The sequence below is a fragment of the Salmo salar genome, chromosome 25 (genome assembly GCF_965601325.2).
Source record: "Salmo salar chromosome 25, fSalSal1, whole genome shotgun sequence".
NCBI classification, from domain to species: domain Eukaryota; kingdom Metazoa; phylum Chordata; class Actinopteri; order Salmoniformes; family Salmonidae; genus Salmo; species Salmo salar.
The window spans coordinates 45,922,214-45,943,887 of record NC_138315.1 but is presented as its reverse complement, the minus strand read 5'-3'; the positions used below and the strand labels follow the sequence as shown (position 1 = coordinate 45,943,887).

General features: G+C 42.8%; 1 pseudogene; it reads right to left on the bottom strand.

Moving 5' to 3' along the window:
• Positions 1-2,364: 2,364 nt before the first annotated feature.
• LOC106586799 (conserved oligomeric Golgi complex subunit 3-like) overlaps positions 2,365-21,674 on the bottom strand; it is a 63,029-nt pseudogene continuing 43,719 nt past the window's right edge.

The following is a 21,674-nucleotide window of genomic DNA, read 5'->3' as shown; positions in this document are numbered from 1 at the left end:
TGCTGTCTGGTCAGGTCAGGGCTGGAGTAACACTACTGTCTGGTCTGGTCAGGTTAGGGCTGGAGTAACACTACTGTCTGGTCAGGTCAGGGCTGGAGTAACACTACTGTCTGGTCAGGTCAGGTCAGGGCTGGAGTACCACTACTGTCTGGTCAGGTCAGGTCAGGGCTTGTGTAACACTACTGTCTGGTCAGGTCAGGTCAGGGCTGGAGTAACACTACTGTCTGGTCAGGTCAGGTCAGGGCTGGAGTAACACAACTGTCTGGTCTGGTCAGGGCACGAGTAACACTACTGTCAGGTCAGGTCAGGGCTGGAGTAACACTGCTGTCAGGTCAGGTCAGGGCTGGAGTAACACTACTGTCTGGTCAGGTCAGGTCAGGGCTGGAGTAACACTACTGTCTGGTCACGTCAGTGCTGGAGTAACACTACTGTCTGGTCAGGTCAGGGCTGGAGTAACACTACTGTCTGGTCAGGTCAGGTCAGGTCAGGGCTGGAGTAACACTACTGTCTGGTCAGGTCAGGGCTGGAGTAACACTACTGTCTGGTCACGTCAGGGCTGGAGTAACACTACTGTCAGGTCAGGTCAGGGCTGGAGTAACACTACTGTCTGGTCAGGTCAGGGCTGGAGTAACACTACTGTCTGGCCAGGTCAGGGCTGGAGTAACACTACTGTCTGGTCAGGTCAGGGCTGGAGTAACACTACTGTCTGGTCAGGTGTCAGGTCAGGGCTGGAGTAACACTACTGTCTGGTCAGGTCAGGTCAGGGCTGGAGTAACACTACTGTCTGGTCAGGTCAGGGCTGGAGTAACACTGCTGTCAGGTCAGGTCATGTCAGGGCTGGAGTAACACTACTGTCTGGTCAGGTCAGGTCTGGGCTGGAGTAACACTACTGTCTGGTCAGGTCAGGGCTGGAGTAACACTACTGTCAGGTCAGGTCAGGTCAGGGCTGGAGTAACACTGCTGTCTGGTCAGGTCAGGGCTGGAGTAACACTACTGTCAGGTCAGGTCAGGGCTGGAGTAACACTACTGTCTGGTCAGGTCAGGGCTGGAGTAACACTACTGTCTGGTCAGGTCAGGGCTGGAGTAACACTACTGTCTGGTCAGGTCAGGGCTGGAGTAACACTGCTGTCAGGTCAGGTCAGGGCTGGAGTAACACTACTGTCTGGTCAGGTCAGGGCTGGAGTACCACTACTGTCTGGTCAGGTCAGGTCAGGGCTTGTGTAACACTACTGTCTGGTCAGGTCAGGTCAGGGCTGGAGTAACACTACTGTCTGGTCAGGTCAGGTCAGGGCTGGAGTAACACAACTGTCTGGTCTGGTCAGGGCACGAGTAACACTACTGTCAGGTCAGGTCAGGGCTGGAGTAACACTGCTGTCAGGTCAGGTCAGGGCTGGAGTAACACTACTGTCTGGTCAGGTCAGGTCAGGGCTGGAGTAACACTACTGTCTGGTCACGTCAGTGCTGGAGTAACACTACTGTCTGGTCAGGTCAGGGCTGGAGTAACACTACTGTCTGGTCAGGTCAGGTCAGGTCAGGGCTGGAGTAACACTACTGTCTGGTCAGGTCAGGGCTGGAGTAACACTACTGTCTGGTCACGTCAGGGCTGGAGTAACACTACTGTCAGGTCAGGTCAGGGCTGGAGTAACACTACTGTCTGGTCAGGTCAGGGCTGGAGTAACACTACTGTCTGGCCAGGTCAGGGCTGGAGTAACACTACTGTCTGGTCAGGTCAGGGCTGGAGTAACACTACTGTCTGGTCAGGTGTCAGGTCAGGGCTGGAGTAACACTACTGTCTGGTCAGGTCAGGTCAGGGCTGGAGTAACACTACTGTCTGGTCAGGTCAGGGCTGGAGTAACACTGCTGTCAGGTCAGGTCATGTCAGGGCTGGAGTAACACTACTGTCTGGTCAGGTCAGGTCTGGGCTGGAGTAACACTACTGTCTGGTCAGGTCAGGGCTGGAGTAACACTACTGTCAGGTCAGGTCAGGTCAGGGCTGGAGTAACACTGCTGTCTGGTCAGGTCAGGGCTGGAGTAACACTACTGTCAGGTCAGGTCAGGGCTGGAGTAACACTACTGTCTGGTCAGGTCAGCGCTGGAGTAACACTACTGTCTGGTCAGGTCAGGGCTGGAGTAACACTACTGTCTGGTCAGGTCAGGGCTGGAGTAACACTGCTGTCAGGTCAGGTCAGGGCTGGAGTAACACTACTGTCTGGTCAGGTCAGGGCTGGAGTAACACTACTGTCTGGTCAGGTCAGGGCTGGAGTAACACTACTGTCTGGTCAGGTCAGGGCTGGGGTAACACTACTGTCTGGTCAGGTCAGGGCTGGAGTAACACTACTGTCTGGTCAGGTCAGACAGAGCTCGTCATCTTCTACTGACCAGCCCTTCAGGCCACTTACTCACAGACAACAGCAGGTTAATCTGGAGAGAGAGAGAACAGAAACACAGAGCTAACAACATCCAGCATGACTCAATGTCACTCCAGACGCCACTACACACAGTTAAAAATATATTGTGATCCCAATTGGATAACCTGAATAAAACAAAGTTTATTAAATACACTTGTAAAAAGACCTTGAGATCCAACAGCCACCTCCAGTGTGAGAGTGATGAACCTTGTAATACCATGCCCTTGGTTCTGATTTTGTAGTGTAGCCAGTACAAGACTTGCCTGTTCCATAGAAGGGCAAGCGATGATCTGAAGGTCCTCTCTGCTGTATTCCTCCTGAATCACAGTGTGCAGCCTCTGAAACACCTGCTGGATGTTGTTCTGTTGGAGAAAACAGCAGGTTAGTCAGACAGCTGCTGGAGAAAAAGTACACCCTCGCCGGTCCCCTTTGTATCCTAGTTGCCATGTCAACGGCGTTGTTGTGCACTTAGATTCACTTAGATTAGCACTTAGATTAGCACTTAGCCGTACACAAAGAGCCACAATAATTACTGAAGAATGATTTCTCTTTAACAAGCAGGATAGAGGCTGAAAATGGTAACTGTGCATTGCTCAGCCTCAGCACCTGCTGAAAACATCTATATGTTTTGTAGGTGTGTACCAAAACCCTCATGAGATCCCGAACAGGGTTAGCCTGGCTCCAGATCTGTTTGTGCTGTATTGTCATTTTTGTCAGGAAGGAAAGCGCAAACAGATTTGGGACCAGGCTAGTACAGGGTTGGAAAAAGGAGAATGAGAGTTTCAATTCCTCCAGCGTCTAACAGACACCCACCCGAATAGGCTTGAAGAGGATAAACTCTGTGTCTCCGTTGGCCAGGTACAAGGACATGCTTTGTAATGTACTTGGCAGCTTGCTCTTCATCACCCGGTAGGTTGACATCCCTATGTCGTTGATCTTGGCTAAAAGGGGAGGCACAGAAAGTCATTTTCCAGTTCCATGCCTTCCTTCCACCACATGATTTAGAGGTTCCACTGAAATATGATGGTACTGATTCTTACCTGGCTGTTGCCCAAGGTTGTTGAGAGAGGTTGTGGGTGGGACCTCCTTGGATCACCATGGTTTTCAGAGCAGACACCTGAAACAACACAAGTCCATCACCCTCACTCAAGGACAACATGAGTAATCTCACACCTGCCAACCTTGAAGAATTTTTGAGTACCACTTCAGTGCGGCTGTGGAACCCCAGGCCCCCCACACTGCTCAAATCATAGGGAAATGCACCTTTTGTTACCTAATAAGGATGCTGGCAGAAGGCTGCCTGGGTAGGAATGGTAGGCTATAGACTGTTAGGAGTATTTGGTAATTGGCTGCTCTTCATTAGCTAACTAGAAATATGTTTAAATGTACAATCAGGGCTCTCCTTAGGATTTTCTAAGAAGGTGATTCTGATGCAGGCCTAAGGTTGGGTAGGGGGGAAGTCTGGAGGGGGTCAGCCAACTTCCCCCTCAGAATTTAACTATTTGATTTTAAAAACCTATAACTGCTGTTTCCTGAAACCTACTGCAGAGTCTTAAATTATATCAAACAAAGTAGCCAACACAGAAGTCAGGTGTTTGATCGTTAATAAAATTAAGATTGTCTCAATGACACTTTTACATTTATCTAGGTGAAGTTTAGGGGGGGGTAATGATTATTGTAACTAATAGGTGTCTTTATGTGGATAGTCTAGTTAAAATGTAAACTGTCTTAGTTTTATAATAGTCTAGTTTACTGTAGGCTATTTGGAATATGAAACAACTGAACTAGGCCTATATGAGCTTGTATCAGATCACCATCCCTCATCACATCCATCAAGTTAGGTCTGACTACTAGGCTACCAATCATTCAACATGCCTTGTTTTCATTGGTGAACTGCCTTATGACAGCATTAGCAGCCTACTGTTAACATACAGTACAGCTACGGTGCCTTCAGAAAGTACATACATCCCTTGACTTTACTTTTTCCACATTTTGTTGCTTCACAAAGTGGAATTAAAATGTATTTAATTGTCATGTATGTCAACAAGCTACACAAAATACTTGAATGTCAAAGTGGAAGAAAACATTCAACAACAAAAAATGTATTAAAGGAAAATAAAACATATCTTTTGATTAAATAAGTATTCAACCACCTGAGTTAATAAATGTTAGAATTACAGATGTGAGTCTTTCTGGTTAAGTCTCTAAGAGCCATGCAAACCTGGATTGTACAATATTAGCCCATTATTCTTCTAAAAATTCTCAAAGCTCTGTCAAGTTGATCATTGCTAGACAGCCATTTTCAAGTCTTGCTATAGAGTTACAAGACAATTTAGGTTATTGCGTTTTAGGTTATTGTCCTGCTGAAAGGTGGATTTGTCTCCCAGTGTCTGTTAGAAAGCAGACTGAACCAGGTCTTCCTCTAGGATTTTGCCTTTGTTTAGCTCTATTCAATTTGTTGCAGTTTTACTTTAGTGCCTGCATGTTTTGGAATATTTTTATTATGTAAAGGCTTCCTTCTTTTTACTCAGTCATTTAGGTTATTATTGTGGAGTAACTAAACTCAGCAAAAAAAGAAAACGTCCCTTTTACAGGACCCTCTTTCAAATATAATTTGTAAAAATCCAAATAACTTCACAGATCTTCATTGTAAAGACTTTAAACACTGTTTCCCATGCTTGTTCAATGAAACAAACAATTAATGAACATGCACCTGTGGAACGGTCGTTAAGACACTAACATCTTACAGACGGTAGGCAATTAAGGTCACAGTTATGAAAACTTAGGACACTAAAGAGGCCTTTCCACTGACTCTGAAAAACACCAAAAGAAAGATGCCCAGGGTCCCTGCTCATATGTGTGAACGTGCCTTATGCATGCTGCAAGGAGGCATGAGGACTGCAGATGTGGCCAGGGCAATAAATTGCACTGTCCGTACTGTGAGACGCCTAACACAGAGCTACAGGGAGACAGGACGGACAGCTGATCGTCCTCGCAGTGGCAGACCACGTGTACCAACACCTGCACAGGATCGGTACATCCGAACATCACACCTGCAGGACAGGTACAGGATGGCAACAACAACTGCCTGAGTTACACCAGGAACGCACAATCCATCCATCAGTGCTCAGACTGTCCGCAATAGGCTGAGAGAGGCTGGACTGATGGCTTGTAGGCCTGTTGTAAGGCAGGCCTGTTGTAAGTCAGGTCCTCACCAGACATCACCAGCAACAACGTTGCCTATGGGCACAAACCCACCGCTGCTGGACCAGACAGGACTGGCAAAAAGTGCCCTTCACTGACGAGTCGCGGTTTTGTCTCACCATCGGTGAGTCAGATTCGTGGGTCGGATTCACGTTTTTCTTCTAAGGAATGAGCGTTACACCGAGGCCTGTACTCTGGAGCGGGATCGATTTGGAGGTGGAGGGTCCGTCATGGTCTGGGGCGGTGTGTCACAGCATCATCGGACTGACCTTGTTGTCATTGCAGGCAATCTCAAAGCTGTGTGTTACAGGGAAGATATCCTCCTCCCTCATGTGATACCCTTCCTGCAGGCTCATCCTGATATGACCCTCCAGCATGACAATACCGCCAGCCATACTGCTCGTTCTGTGCGTGATTTCCTGCAAGACAGGAATGTCAGTTTTCTGCCGTGGCCAGTGAAGAGCCCGGATCTCAATCCCATTGAGCACGTCTCTTGGATCGGAGGGTGAGGGCTAGGGCCATTCCCCCCAAAAAATGTCTGGGAACTTGCAGTTGCCTTGGTGGAAGAGTGGGGTAACATCTCACTGCAAGAACTGGCAAATCTGGTGCAGTCCATGAGGAGGAGATGCACTGCAGTACTTAATGCAGCTGGTGGCCACACCAGATACTGACTTTTGATTTTGAACCCACCTTTGTTCAGGGACACATTATTCCATTTCTGTTAGTCACATGTCTGTGGAACTTGTTCAGTTTGTCTCAGTTGTTGAATCTTATGTTCATACAAATATTTACACGTGAGAGGACATTTCTTTTTTTGCAGAGTTTACAATGTAGTTGATCTAACCTCAGGTTTCTCTATTCACAGCCATTTAAAAAGATGCACTATGCAGAAATCCATAACCCAATTTTTTTTTTTCAGCTGGTGTACAAAACTGAAAGTAAAAGACGCAAAAACTAAACTTAAGGCCGGGAAGCATAGAAATTGCGCACATAGAACAGATCTACTGCTTCTTAGACTTGCTTTCAACGGAATGGCAATCTACATTTCTATGTGGATTTGGTCTGGTCGCCCAAAATGTGACATATTGCAGCTTTAACTCTAAGTGTTTTAAAGTCACCACTGGCCTCATGCTGAAATCCCCAAGCAGTTTCCTTCCTCTCCGGCAACTGAGTTAAGAGGATGCCTGTATCTTTGTAGTGACTGGGTGTATTGATACACCATCCAAAGTGTACAGTGCATTAGGAAAGTATTCAGACCCCTTGACTATTGCCAAATTTTATTACGTTACAGCCTTATTCTAAAATTGATTAAATAAAAACAATCCTCAATCTACACACAATACCCCATAATGACAAAGTGAGAACAGGTTTAGAAATTTTAGCAAATGTATACATTTTTTAAAACAGAAATACCTTATTTACATAAATATTCAGACCAATTGCTATGAGACTCAAAATTGAGCGCAGGTGCATCCTGTTTCCATTGATCATCCTTGAGATGTTTCTACAACTTCATTGGAGTCCACCTGTGGTAAATTCAATTGATGACATGATTTGGAAAGGCACACACCAGTCTATATAAGGTCCCACAGTTGACGGTGCATGTCAGAGCAAAAACCAAGCCATGACATTGAAGGAATTGTCCATTGAGCTCAAAGACAGGATTGTGTCGAGGCACAGATCTGGGGAAGGGTACCAAAACATTTCTGCAGCATTGAAGGTCCCCAAGAACACAGTGGCCTCCATCATTCTTAAATGGAAGAAGTTTGGAACCACCAAGACTCTTCCTAGAGCTGACTGCCCGGCCAAACTGAGCAATCAGGGGAGAAGGGCCTTGGTCAGGGAGGTTATCAAAAACTTGATGGTCACTGACAGCACTCCAGAGTTCCTCTGGAGATGGGAGAGCCTTCCAGAAGGACAACCATCTCTGCAGCACTCCACCAATCAGGCCTGTATGGTAGAGTGGCCAGATGGAAGCCGCTCCTCAGTAAAAGGCATATGACAGCCCGCTTCGAGTTTGCCAAAAGGCACCTAAAGACTCTCAGACCATGAGAAACAAGATTATCTGGTCTGATGAAACCAAGATTGAACTCTTTAGCTTGAATGCCAAGCGTCACGTCTGGAGGAAACCTGGCACCATCCCTACGGTGAAGCATGGTGGTGGCAGCATCATGCTGTGGGGATGTTTTTCAGCGGCAGGGACTGGGAGACTAGTCAGGATCGAGGCAAGATGAATGGAGCAAAGTACAGAGAGATCCTTGATGAAAACCTGCTCCAGAGCGCTCAGGATCTCAGACTGGGGCGAAGGTTCACCTTCCAACAGGACAACGACCCTAAGTACACATCTAAGACAACGCAGGAGTGGTTTCGGGACAAGTCTCTGAATGTCCTTGAGTGGCCCAGCCAGAGTCCGGACTTGAACCCAATCGAACATCTCTGGAGAGACCTGAAACAAATACCTGACAGAGCTTGAGAGAATCTGCAGAGAAGAATAGGAGACACTCCCCAAATACAAGTGCCAAGCTTGTAGCGTCATACCCAAGAAGACTTGATGCTGTAAAGCTTCACCAAAGTACTGAGTAAAGGGTCTGAATACTTATGTAAATGTGATATCTTTTTATAAATTAGCAAAACATTCTAAAAACCTGTTTTTGCTTTGTCATTATGGGGTATTGTGTGTAGATTGATGAGGGAAAATAACAATTTCATCTATTTTAGAATAAGGCTGTAACGTAACAAAATGTGGAAAAAGTCAAGGGGTCTGAATACTTTCCAAATGCACTGTAAATAATAATTTCACTATGCTCAAAGGGATATATATATATTTATTTAATCTACCAATAGTTGCCCTTCTTTGCGAGGCATTGGAAAACATCCCTGGTCTTTGTCATTGAATATGTGCTTGAAATTCACTGCTTGAATGAGGGACCTAACAGGCAATTGTATGTGTGGGGTAGTCATTCAACAATCATGTTCAACACTATTACACTATTATTTCAAACAGAGTTAGTCCATGCAAATGATCTGACTTGTTAAGCACATTTCAGCTTTTCATTTTTTATTAACTTCTAAAAACATAATTCCACTTTGACATTACGGGGTATTGTGTGTAGGCCAGTGACACAAAATCTAAATGTAATCAATTTTAAATTCAAGCTGTGTGAATACTTTATGAAGGCACTTTCTTTCAAGAGGACAGATCAAGAAGTGATTAATTAACATAGTCCTACTAATCTTTTAACAGTCTAAAGCATGAAACACACAGAGAATCTCACTGCTGATAGACTGGTACTCATCACAGCGTGAGGCCGTTCCTTCTCTTGCTAGAACAAAAAGTGGTACCTGCTGCGTACCAACCCGGTAGCGACGAACCTACCGATTCTACTTGTAGAATCGCAATGCTCATCATTGGCCAACAACTTGACTTTGAGCCAATCAGAGAGTACGAACCCTCCCGTGTGAGAGGCAAAAAAATTAAATAAATGAGGGCATTTTCTCCGTACATCCGCAGATGAGCCAGTCACACTTCATATGCAATGGTAGCTAGCTAAGTGCACAAATGCAATGCACACAACACCAAATACTTCCTGCAAGCTAGCTAACCAGTGACCCTTCCCCTATACCCAAAATAATCATTAAAACAAAAGTGGATAGCAGAGAACATCTACCGTTTACACTCACTTCTTGGACAGAACAGAGCCTGAGATATACAGTTTTAGAAACTGTTCTTCATCCTGTAAGCAATATATGGCAACACAGGATTTTTTATAGAGCACATGGCTGCGGGCCAGAAGGTTGTGGGTTCGCAGACCCCTGTGGACAAGAGTAGGGGTGGAAAGATCTTTATAGTAAAAGCATGAATCTATCATCATATTTGCAGGTCTGAAAAAAATGTGCCTTTTATAAAAATGTCATGCAATTCTTTGTAATTTTTCACATTAGTAGAATCTTTTTTAATAATACCACACAAATTCCAGGCTAAGAATGGACAGAGAGATAGGCCTATGTTGTCATCTTATCTCCAATGCCAAATCAGTGCATCTTGTTTGCAAATAATTTATTAGGAATCGGAGCATGGTACTTTCAAAAGTTAGGTCTACCTTCCCTCCCCAGACACAGAAGGCCTACTGACACAGACAAATGTAAGCTTTAACTGCTGGCTACTCTTCCGTGGCTTAACCCAACGAGAGAAGGTCACAAGGTTTCCTAAAAGCTGTTTGGCTTTAAACATCTTCTATTGTACAGAAAGTGAATAATTTATACCAATTGACAGTGACAGAATTAGATTTCCACGCAAAGGACATTTTTTTGGTCTACCTTGGCTATAGAAGGTTGTAGCTCAGCCTCTTAATGTCAAAGAAACTAAAACAATGATATTCCCATAATGCATCAGTCACGTCTTTCCCAGGTATTTTACAGCTTGTTTCTAGCATAAAGCATCACAGACCGAAACACTATTATAGATCACTTTATATAATCGTATCCGTAAGCTAACAAATCAAATGTATTTATAAAGCCCTATTTGCATCAGCAGTTGTCACAAAGTGCAATACAGAAAACTATCCTAAAACCTCAAACAGCAAGCAATGCAGATGTCGAAGCATGGTGGCTAGGAAAAACTCCCTAGAAAGGCAGGAACCTAGGAAGAAACCTAGAGAGGAAGCAGGCTCTGAGGGGTGGCCAGTCCTCTTCTGGCTGTGCTGGGTGGAGATTATAAGAGAACACGGCCATTAAGGCCAGATTGTTCTTCAAGATGTTCAAACGTTCACAGATGACCAACAGGGGGAAATAATAATCACAGTGGATATAGCTGGTTTGTAGCATAAAGCATCACCGATCAAAGTGCTGTTATAAATTACTTGATATCATTCAAATCGGTTTTATTTTCTTCAAAATCTTACGCTAACAAAAGGGTAGACCTGCGCTCTTTGACATTTTCTTTAATAAAAGGTAGGCCTAAGGCATACTCTCTCATACTCCCTCAATTGGAGTCCTGGTTTTAACATAACAGCCCCTCACTGACACGGAGGAAGGCTATTTAAAGAGTGCATGGTGGGAGGAGGAATCTATGGATATATCAGTCTATAGCCTAATTTCATCAGTCAAACAGAAATTGGCTCCAACACAAAGCCCCTTTTGTGTTAGTAAAGTCTAATTAAAACGAAGACGGTTCAAATGAATGTCTACTCGAATTTGCCCACTTTCAGCACCAGGAACTGTCCATTTCTGATTGATTGTGCCCCGGCTGCTGCTTCAAGTAAATTACTAGACTCTGCCTTATTGTGAGGTCAATAACTCTGATAAATACATCATGGGAAAGAAACATATTGTTTGTATTAAAATCAAATCATAGCAAGCTATCAAAGTTGACCTCCAGTCCTCCTTCTCATCTTTGCGCCCCTCCTTCTCAAACTGAACAGAACATAGGCTATAGGCTAGTCCGCACAGAAGACATAGAATTTTGGGGAATAGACCTAATGGATTTTTTCTTTGACTCCTGAACTGCCAACGTACAGTAGGCCTACACAGCACAGCCATTGGTTAGGCAGCACACAACGTGTTTGATCAGCAAGAGCAGAGCAGGCGGGGATCAGGGTTGGAATATCTTTTATTGACACTAGGCAGCGTAGCCTAGTGGTTAGAGAGTTGGACTTGTAAGTGAAAGGTTACAAGTTTGAATCCCCGAGCTGACAAGGCAGTTAACCCACTGTTCCTAGGCTGTTATTGAAAATAAGAATTTGTTCTTAACTGACTTGCCTGGTTAAATAAAGGTAAAAAAACACCATCCATCTTAGAAATGTGACTTTGCTCTGTGCTTCTCCAATCACGCGCTTCATAGCCTATAAATCATTTGATTGAGACCACACTAAATAGCCAAAAGGCGCACTTGATATTTCGTGCCCATCAGAGATGAGGGCGGCATCGATATACACTGAGTGTACAATTATTATTTGTAAAAAAAAGTAACCTTCATTTAACTAGGCAGGTCAGGTAACAACAAATTCTTATTTACAATGACGGCCTACCCCGGCCACACCTGGACGAAGCTGGGCCAATTGTGCGCCGCCCTATGGGACTCCCAATCACGGCCGGATGTGATACAGCCTGGATTCGAACCAGGGAGACGCCTCTCGCACTGAGCTGCACTGCCTTAGACCGCTGCGCCACTCGGGAGCACAACTGCTCTTTCCATGACATAGACTGACCAGGTGAATCCAGGTGAAAGCTTATTAATGATCCCTTATTAATGTCACTTGTTAAATCCACTTCAAATCAGTGTAGATGAAGGGGAGGAGACATGTTAAAAGAAGGATTTTTAAGCCGTGAGACAATTGAGACATGTATTGTATATGTGTGCCATGCAGAGGGTGAACAGACAAAACAAAGAATTGAAGTGCCTTTGAACGGGGTATGGTACTGTAGTAGGTGCCAGGGGCACCGGTTTGTGTCGAAAACTGCAACACTGTTGGGTTTCAAGCTTAACAGTTTTGTGTGTGTATCAAGAATGGTCCACCACCTAAAGGACATCCAGCCAACTTGACACAACTGTGGGAAGCATTGGAATCAATATGGGCCAGCATCCCTGTGGAACGTTTTCGACACCTTGTAGAGTCCAACTGTCTGTAACAATTGTTTACAGACAGATTATTTCACTTATAATTCACTGTATCACAATTCCAGTGGGTCAGTTTACATACACTAAGTTGACTGTGCCTTTAAACAGCTTGGAAAAATCCAGAAAATGATGTCATGGCTTTAGAAGCTTCTGATAGGCTAATTGACATCATTTGAGTCAATTGGAGGTGTACCTGTGAATGTATTTCAAGGCCTACCTTCAAACTCAGTGCTCTTTGCTTGACATCATGGGAAAATCAAAAGAAATCAGAAAGACCTCAGAATTTTTTTTTGTAAGTCTGGTTCAACGCCTGAAGTTACCACATTCATCTGTACAAACAATAGCACGCAAGTATAAACACCATGGAACCACGCAGCCGTCATACCGCTCAGGAAGGAGACGCGTTCTGTCTCCTAGAGATGAACGTACCTTGGTGCGAAAAGTGCAAATCAATCCCAGAACAGCAAAGGACCTTGTGAAGATGCTGGAGGAAACAGGTACAAAAGTATTTATATCCACAGTAAAACGTGTCCTATATCGACATAACCTGAAAGGCCGCTCAGCAAGGAAGAAGCCACTGCTCCAAAACTGCCATAAAAAGCCAGACTACGGTTTGCACTGCACATGGGGACAAAGATTGTACTTTTTGGAGAAATGTCCTCTGGTCTGATGAAACAAAAATAGAACTGTTTGGCCATAATGACCATCGTTATGTTTGGAGGAAAAAGGGGGATGCTTGGCAAGCCGAAGAACACCATCCCAACCGTGAAGCACGGGGGTGGAAGCATCATGTTGTGCAGTCAGAGCCCCAGGCTACGTCTGCCTGTCCACTCCTCGGTCTGACTTACACGTTACCTTGGTGAGAAACTCCTCCAGATTCCCCACAGAGAGGTGAGTCTGTTGCTGGATGAACTGCTCACAGCTGAACTTCAAGTGGCGGTCTACTTCCTTCTTCCAGTCGATGTAGTGTTCTTTTATCTCAGGTGATGCCTAAGGTCCAACAGAGACAGAGAGACATAGGTTAGTTACTAGTAGAGGGCGTCCTATTAAATCGGCATGGCCGATTAATTGGGGCCGATTTCAAGTTTTCATAACACATCGGTAATTGCCATTTTTGGCCGACGATTATGGCCGATTACATTGCACTCCACAAGGAGACCGCATGGCAGGCTGACCACCTGTTACGCGAGTGCAGCAAGGAGCCAAGATAAGTTGCTAGCTAGCATTAAACTTATCTAGCAACTTATCTTATAAAAAACAATCAAACTACACATGGTTGATGATCTTACTAGTTTAACTAGCTTGTCCTGCATTGCAAATAATCAATGTGGTGCCTGTTAATTTATCATCGAATCACAGCCTACTTCACCAAACGGGTGATGATTTAACAAAAGCGCATTCGCAAAAAAAGCACTGTCGTTGCACCAATGTACCTAACCATAAACATCAATGCCTTTCTTAAAATCAATACACAAGTATATTTTTTAAACCGGCATATTTAGCCAGCAGACAATATTAACTAGGGAAATTGTGTCACTTCTCTTGCGTTCTGTGCAAACAGAGTCAGGGTATATGCAGCAGTTTGGGCCACCTGGCTCGTTGCGAACTATGTAAAGACCATTTCTTCCTAACAAAGACCGGAATTAATTTGCCAGAATTTTACATAATATGACATAACATTGAAGTTTGTGCAATGTAACAGCAATATTTAGACTTAGGGATGCCACCCGTTAGATAAAATACGGAACGGTTCCGTATTTCACTGAAAAAATAAACGTTTTGTTTTCGAAATTATAGTTTCCGGATTTGACCATATTAATGACCTAAGGCTTGTATTTCTGTGTGTTATTATATTATAATTAAGTCTATGATTTGATATTTGATAGAGCAGTCTGACTGAGCAGTGGTAGGCAACAGCAGGCTCGTAAGCATTCATTCAAACAGCACTTTCCTGCATTTGCCAGCAGATCTTAGCAATGCTTGAAGCACAGCGCTGTTCATGACTTCAAGCCTATCAACTCCCGAGATTAGGCTGGAAATACTATAGTGCCTATAAGAACATCCAATAGTTAAAGGTATATGAAATACAAATGGTATAGAGAGAAATAGTCCTAATAATTCCTATAATAACTACAACTGGGAATATAGAAGACTCATGTTAAAAGGAACCACCAGCTTTCATATGTTCTCATGTTCTGAGCAAGGAACTTAAACGTTAGCTTTTTTACATGGCACATAATGCACTTTTACTTTCTTCTCCAACACTGTGTTTATGCATTATTTAAACCAAACTGAACATGTTTCATTATTTATTTGAGACCAAATAGATTTTTATTTATGTATTATTATATGTTAAATTAAAAGTGTTCATTCAGTGTTGTTGTAATTGTCATTATTACATTATTATATATATATATATATATATATATATATATATATATATATATATATATATATATATATATATATATATATATAGAGAGAGAGAGTGAGAGAGAGAGAGAGAGAGAGAAAAATCAGCTGTTTAATCGGAATCAGCTTTTTTTGGCCCTCCAATAATCGGTATTGGCATTGAACAATCATAATGGTCAACCTCTAGTTCCTAGTACATGGTACTGTAGATTAGGTCCAGAGAGAGGTTAGTTAGTTACTAGTACATAGTACTGTAGATGAGGTCCAGAGAGAGGTTAGTTAGTTACTAGTACATAGTACTGTATATTAGGTCCAGAGAGAGGTTAGTTAGTTACTAGTACATAGTACTGTAGATGAGGTCCAGAGAGAGGTTAGTTAGTTACTAGTACATAGTACTGTAGATTAGGTCCAGAGAGAGGTTAGTTAGTTACTAGTACATAGTACTGTAGATGAGTCCAGAGAGAGATTAGTTAGTTACTAGTACATAGTACTGTAGATGAGGTCCAACAGAGCGAGGTTAGTTAGTTAATAGTACATAGTACTGTAGATTAGGTCCAGAGAGAGGTTAGTTAGTTACTAGTACATAGTACTGTAGATGAGGTCCAGAGAGAGGTTAGTTAGTTACTAGTACATAGTACTGTATATTAGGTCCAGAGAGAGGTTAGTTAGTTACTAGTACATAGTACTGTAGATGAGGTCCAGAGAGAGGTTAGTTAGTTACTAGTACATAGTACTGTAGATTAGGTCCAGAGAGAGGTTAGTTAGTTACTAGTACATAGTACTGTAGATGAGTCCAGAGAGAGATTAGTTAGTTACTAGTACATAGTACTGTAGATGAGGTCCAACAGAGCGAGGTTAGTTAATTAATAGTACATAGTACTGTAGATTAGGTCCAGAGAGAGGTTAGTTAGTTACTAGTACATAGTACTGTAGATGAGGTCCAGAGAGAGGTTAGTTAGTTAGTTACTAGTACTGTATATTAGGTCCAGAGAGAGGTTAGTTAGTTACTAGTACATAGCACTGTAGATTAGGTCCAGAGAGAGGTTAGTTAGATACTAGTACATAGTACTGTAGATTAGGTCCAGAGAGAGGTTAGTTAGTTACTAGTACATAGTACTCTAGATTAGGTCCAACAGAGAGAGGTTAGTTAGTTACTAGTACATAGTACTGTAGATGAGGTCCAACAGAGCGAGGTTAGTTAGTTACTAGTACATAGTACTGTAGATGAGGTCCAGAGAGAGGTTAGTTAGTTACTAGTACATAGTACTGTAGATGAGGTCCAGAGAGAGGTTAGTTAGTTACTAGTACATAGTACTGTAGACGAGGTCCAACAGAGAGAGGATAGTTAGTTACTAGTACATAGTACTGTAGATGAGGTTCAGAGAGAGGTTAGTTAGTTACTAGTACATAGTACTGTAGATGAGGTCCAGAGAGAGGTTAGTTAGTTACTAGTACATAGTACTGTAGATGAGGTCCAGAGAGAGGTTAGTTAGTTACTAGTACATAGTACTGTAGATGAGTCCAGAGAGAGATTAGTTAGTTACTAGTACATAGTACTGTAGATGAGGTCCAACAGAGCGAGGTTAGTTAGTTAATAGTACATAGTACTGTAGATTAGGTCCAGAGAGAGGTTAGTTAGTTAGTTACTAGTACTGTATATTAGGTCCAGAGAGAGGTTAGTTAGTTACTAGTACATAGCACTGTAGATTAGGTCCAGAGAGAGGTTAGTTAGATACTAGTACATAGTACTGTAGTTTAGGTCCAGAGAGAGGTTAGTTAGTTACTAGTACATAGTACTCTAGATTAGGTCCAACAGAGAGAGGTTAGTTAGTTACTAGTACTGTAGATGAGGTCCAACAGAGCGAGGTTAGTTAGTTACTAGTACATAGTACTGTAGATGAGGTCCAGAGAGAGGTTAGTTAGTTACTAGTACATAGTACTGTAGATGAGAACCAACAGTGAGAGGTTAGTTAGTTACTAGTACATAGTACTATAGATGAGGTCCAGAGAGAGGTTAGTTAGTTACTAGTACATAGTACTGTAGATGAGGTCCAGAGAGAGGTTAGTTAGTTACTAGTACATAGTACTGTAGATGAGGTCCAGAGAGAGGTTAGTTAGTTACTAGTACATAGTACTGTATATTAGGTCCAGAGAGAGGTTAGTTAGTTACTAGTACATAGTACTGTAGATGAGGTCCAGAGAGAGGTTAGTTAGTTACTAGTACATAGTACTGTAGATTAGGTCCAGAGAGAGGTTAGTTAGTTACTAGTACATAGTACTGTAGATGAGTCCAGAGAGAGATTAGTTAGTTACTAGTACATAGTACTGTAGATGAGGTCCAACAGAGCGAGGTTAGTTAGTTAATAGTACATAGTACTGTAGATTAGGTCCAGAGAGAGGTTAGTTAGTTACTAGTACATAGTACTGTAGATGAGGTCCAGAGAGAGGTTAGTTAGTTAGTTACTAGTACTGTATATTAGGTCCAGAGAGAGGTTAGTTAGTTACTAGTACATAGCACTGTAGATTAGGTCCAGAGAGAGGTTAGTTAGATACTAGTACATAGTACTGTAGATTAGGTCCAGAGAGAGGTTAGTTAGTTACTAGTACATAGTACTCTAGATTAGGTCCAACAGAGAGAGGTTAGTTAGTTACTAGTACATAGTACTGTAGATGAGGTCCAACAGAGCGAGGTTAGTTAGTTACTAGTACATAGTACTGTAGATGAGGTCCAGAGAGAGGTTAGTTAGTTACTAGTACATAGTACTGTAGATGAGAACCAACAGTGAGAGGTTAGTTAGTTACTAGTACATAGTACTGTAGATGAGGTCCAGAGAGAGGTTAGTTAGTTACTAGTACATAGTACTGTAGACGAGGTCCAACAGAGAGAGGATAGTTAGTTACTAGTACATAGTACTGTAGATGAGGTTCAGAGAGAGGTTAGTTAGTTACTAGTACATAGTACTGTAGATGAGGTCCAGAGAGAGGTTAGTTAGTTACTAGTACATAGTACTGTAGATTAGGTCCAGAGAGAGGTTAGTTAGTTACTAGTACATAGTACTAAAGATGAGGTCCAGAGAGAGGTTAGTTAGTTACTAGTACATAGTACTGTAGATGAGGTCCAGAGAGAGGTTAGTTAGTTACTAGTACATAGTACTGTAGATGAGGTCCAACAGAGAGAGGATAGTTAGTTACTAGTACATAGTACTGTAGATGAGGTCCAGAGAGAGGTTAGTTAGTTACTAGTACATAGTACTGTAGATGAGGTCCAGAGAGAGGTTAGTTAGTTACTAGTACATAGTACTGTAGATGAGGTCCAGAGAGAGGTTAGTTAGTTACTAGTACATAGTACTGTAGATGAGGTCCAGAGAGAGGTTAGTTAGTTACTAGTACATAGTACTGTAGATGAGGTCCAGAGAAAGGTTAGTTAGTTACTAGTACATAATACTGTAGATGAGGTCCAGAGAGAGGTTAGTTAGTTACTAGTACATAGTACTGTAGATGAGGTCCAGAGAGAGGTTAGTTAGTTACTAGTACATAGTACTGTAGATTAGGTCCAGAGAGAGGTTAGTTAGTTACTAGTACATAGTACTGTAGATTAGGTCCAGAGAGAGAGGTTAGTTAGTTACTAGTAACTGGAATTGTAGATGAGGGACCTCTCAAATGACATATAGGGCCATGAGGTTTTCCTGACATATTAACTCCTGGTCCTATATGTGTATGATGTATTTAAACTAAATCTAAAAAAAACTTTACCTCTAAGAGAAATTCTAGGATGGCATTGTGGCTGTTGAGTCTGAAGAAACTAGGTACAGATTTGGGGTTCATCATTTTGAAGGCAGCATCTGATTTAAAACAGGAAAAGAAAAGATGGATCTTGCTGAAGAAGGATTAGAGTGCTCTCTAGTGTTACAAATTAAATCCGACCTTGGAAGTACCAGAACAGGAGCAATTCTACCGACAGCTAGAGAAGGCTATACAGTAACTCAAGTTATAATGTTATAATAATAGCCATGTGCATTTGGACACAACAGTCATCCCCGACTAATTATGCTAATGTGATGACAGGTTTTAAGGAACCTCTTCTCTCCCTCCTCACCATCTCACCTCTGGTTCTCTTCAGGTCCAGAGAGATCTCCTTGATGGCAAAGTCTGTGTGGAATGGGGCCATCTGTTCCCTCATGATAAACAGGTGTTTTATCGGAAACAGCTGACCGTCTACTTGTGTCTGTACAAGATGAAACCATACCAGTAACTTTAAAATCAGAATATTTCAAATGTTAACCTTTTCCCCAAAAAGAAAACCAGTATTGACCCATTAAAGAAGAAAAAAGGTGAACAGGTGAAGGGCTACAGTTGTTTTGGAATGACACCCTTTACAGTCAGAAATGTACACCCAGTGGCCAGTTTATTAGGTATAACTATCTAGTACCGGGTCAGACCGCCCTTTGCCTCCAGAACAGTCTGAATTCTTTGGGGGTGTGGAAACATTGCTCAATTGGCATCAAGGGACCTAACATGTGCCAGGAAAACACTCCCTACACCATCACACCACCGCAGGCAGGATGGGGCCATGGACTCATACTGCTTACACCAAATCCTGACTCTGCCATCAACATGACGCAATTGGAACCGGTATTTCGACGGACCAGGCAATGTTTTTCCACTTCTCAGTTGTCCAGTGTTGGTGATCATGTGTTCAATGGAGCCGCTTCTTGTTTTTTGCTGAGATGTCGTTCTGCATGCCACTGTTGTACTGCTCTGTTATTTGTCTGTTTGTGGCCCGTCTGTTAGCTTGCACGATTCTTGCCATTCTCCTTCGATCTCTCTCATCAACGAGCAGTTTTTGCCCACAGGACTGCCACTGACCACATTTTTTTTTTGTTTGTCGCACCGTTCTCTGTAGGAGGCCTTTTCTGAGATACTGGAACTGGCGCGCCTGGCACCGACGATCATACCACGCTCAAAGTCGCTTAGGTCACTCGTTTTGCCCATTCAAACGTTCAATCGAACAGTAACTGAATGCCCGTCTGCCTGCTTTATATAGCAAGCCATGGCCACGTGACTCACTGTCTGTAGAACCATTTTTGGTGTACCTAATAAACTGGCCACTGAATGTATACCGTAACGCATTACGTGCATCGCATTGTCCTTGTGCCTAAAATACATCTGCACCAACCTTGTTCTTGAGGATGACATGAAGAGGCTTTGAGCAGGGACTGGATGCAGGCAGATAAGGCCTCTTGAGATAAGCCCTGGAAGACTGCTCTCTGGAGGGACAACAAATCCCATGCATCAACATGGTGGACAGCATCAACACAGGGACAACATGGTGGATGGCAGGTGTAGGGAAAGCAGGAGGACAGGTCAAATACTCTCATCATGCAATGGCCTAGGCTCCTGATTCATTCATATGCCTGTATCTTTTGTCTTATTCAGATGCCTATCATATTATTATCTCATATTTGGAAGAGTAAACATGCCAAATAAGCCATGTACTCAGATCTATACACCTGTAGAGCTTGGATAAGCAGACCAGCGTCCGTCTGACTGTAGGGTAACACATGCCATGCAGGTCAGCGGGAGAGACATACGGCTGAAAGCGGGATGAGTCTATACTACCTGTACGCAAGGACCAGAGAGAGAGAGAAAGTACAACAGTAAGACCATTCATAACTTATAAAGAGAAGAAATGCCTTTCCACTGTCATTTGTAAACAGTGGCTTGCGTTACCGTCTCTCCTGCCCTCTGGGTATTCAAGCTGCTACGTCAGAGAATGAGGACACCTGGGCCATTAGCTTTGTTTGCTCTTCCTTCAGGCTCTGGGCGATTCTCTGTAAGAGAGATTGATTAAACATGCGTCTTTGTTTTGTATTGAAGACCGTTGCAGGTAGAAGTTGCCCATAGGCACAGATCTAGGATCAGCACACCTTCCCCAAATCTTAACCATTGGGGGGGGGGGGGGGGGGTGAACAATAGAGGTGCAGTCGCAGATAGTCAACCATAAATTAACACGGTTTATTATAGGGAGGGGCATTTGTCATATGGTTTATTATAGGGAGGGGCATTTGTCATATGGTTTATTATAGGGAGGGGCATTTGTCATATGGTTTATTATAGGGAGGGGCATTTGTCATATGGTTTATTATAGGGAGGGGCATTTGTAATATGGTTTATTATAGGGAGGGGCATTTGTCATATGGTTTATTATAGGGAGGGGCATTTGTCATATGGTTTATTATAGGGAGGGGCATTTGTCATATGGTTTATTATAGGGAGGGGCATTTGTCATATGGTTTATTATAGGGAGGGGCATTTGTAATATGGTTTATTATAGGGAGGGGCATTTGTCATATGGTTTATTATAGGGAGGGGCATTTGTCATATGGTTTATTATAGGGAGGGGCATTTGTCATATGGTTTATTATAGGGAGGGGCATTTGTCATATGGTTTATTATAGGGAGGGGCATTTGTAATATGGTTTATTATAGGGAGGGGCATTTGTCATATGGTTTATTATAGGGAGGGGCATTTGTCATATGGTTTATTATAGGGAGGGGCATTTGTAATATGGTTTATTATAGGGAGGGGCATTTGTCATATGGTTTATTATAGGGAGGGGCATTTGTAATATGGTTTATTATAGGGAGGGGCATTTGTCATATGGTTTATTATAGGGAGGGGCATTTGTCATATGGTTATTATAGGGAGGGGCTTTTGTCATATGGTTTATTATAGGGAGGGGCATTTGTCATATGGTTTATTATAGGGAGGGGCATTTGTCATATGGTTTATTATAGGGAGGGGCATTTGTAATATGGTTTATTATAGGGAGGGGCATTTATCATATGGTTTATTATAGGGAGGGGCATTTGTCATATGGTTTATTATAGGGAGGGGCATTTGTAATATGGTTTATTATAGGGAGGGGCATTTATCATATGGTTTATTATAGGGAGGGGCATTTGTAATATGGTTTATTATAGGGAGGGGCATTTGTCATATGGTTTATTATAGGGAGGGGCATTTGTAATAT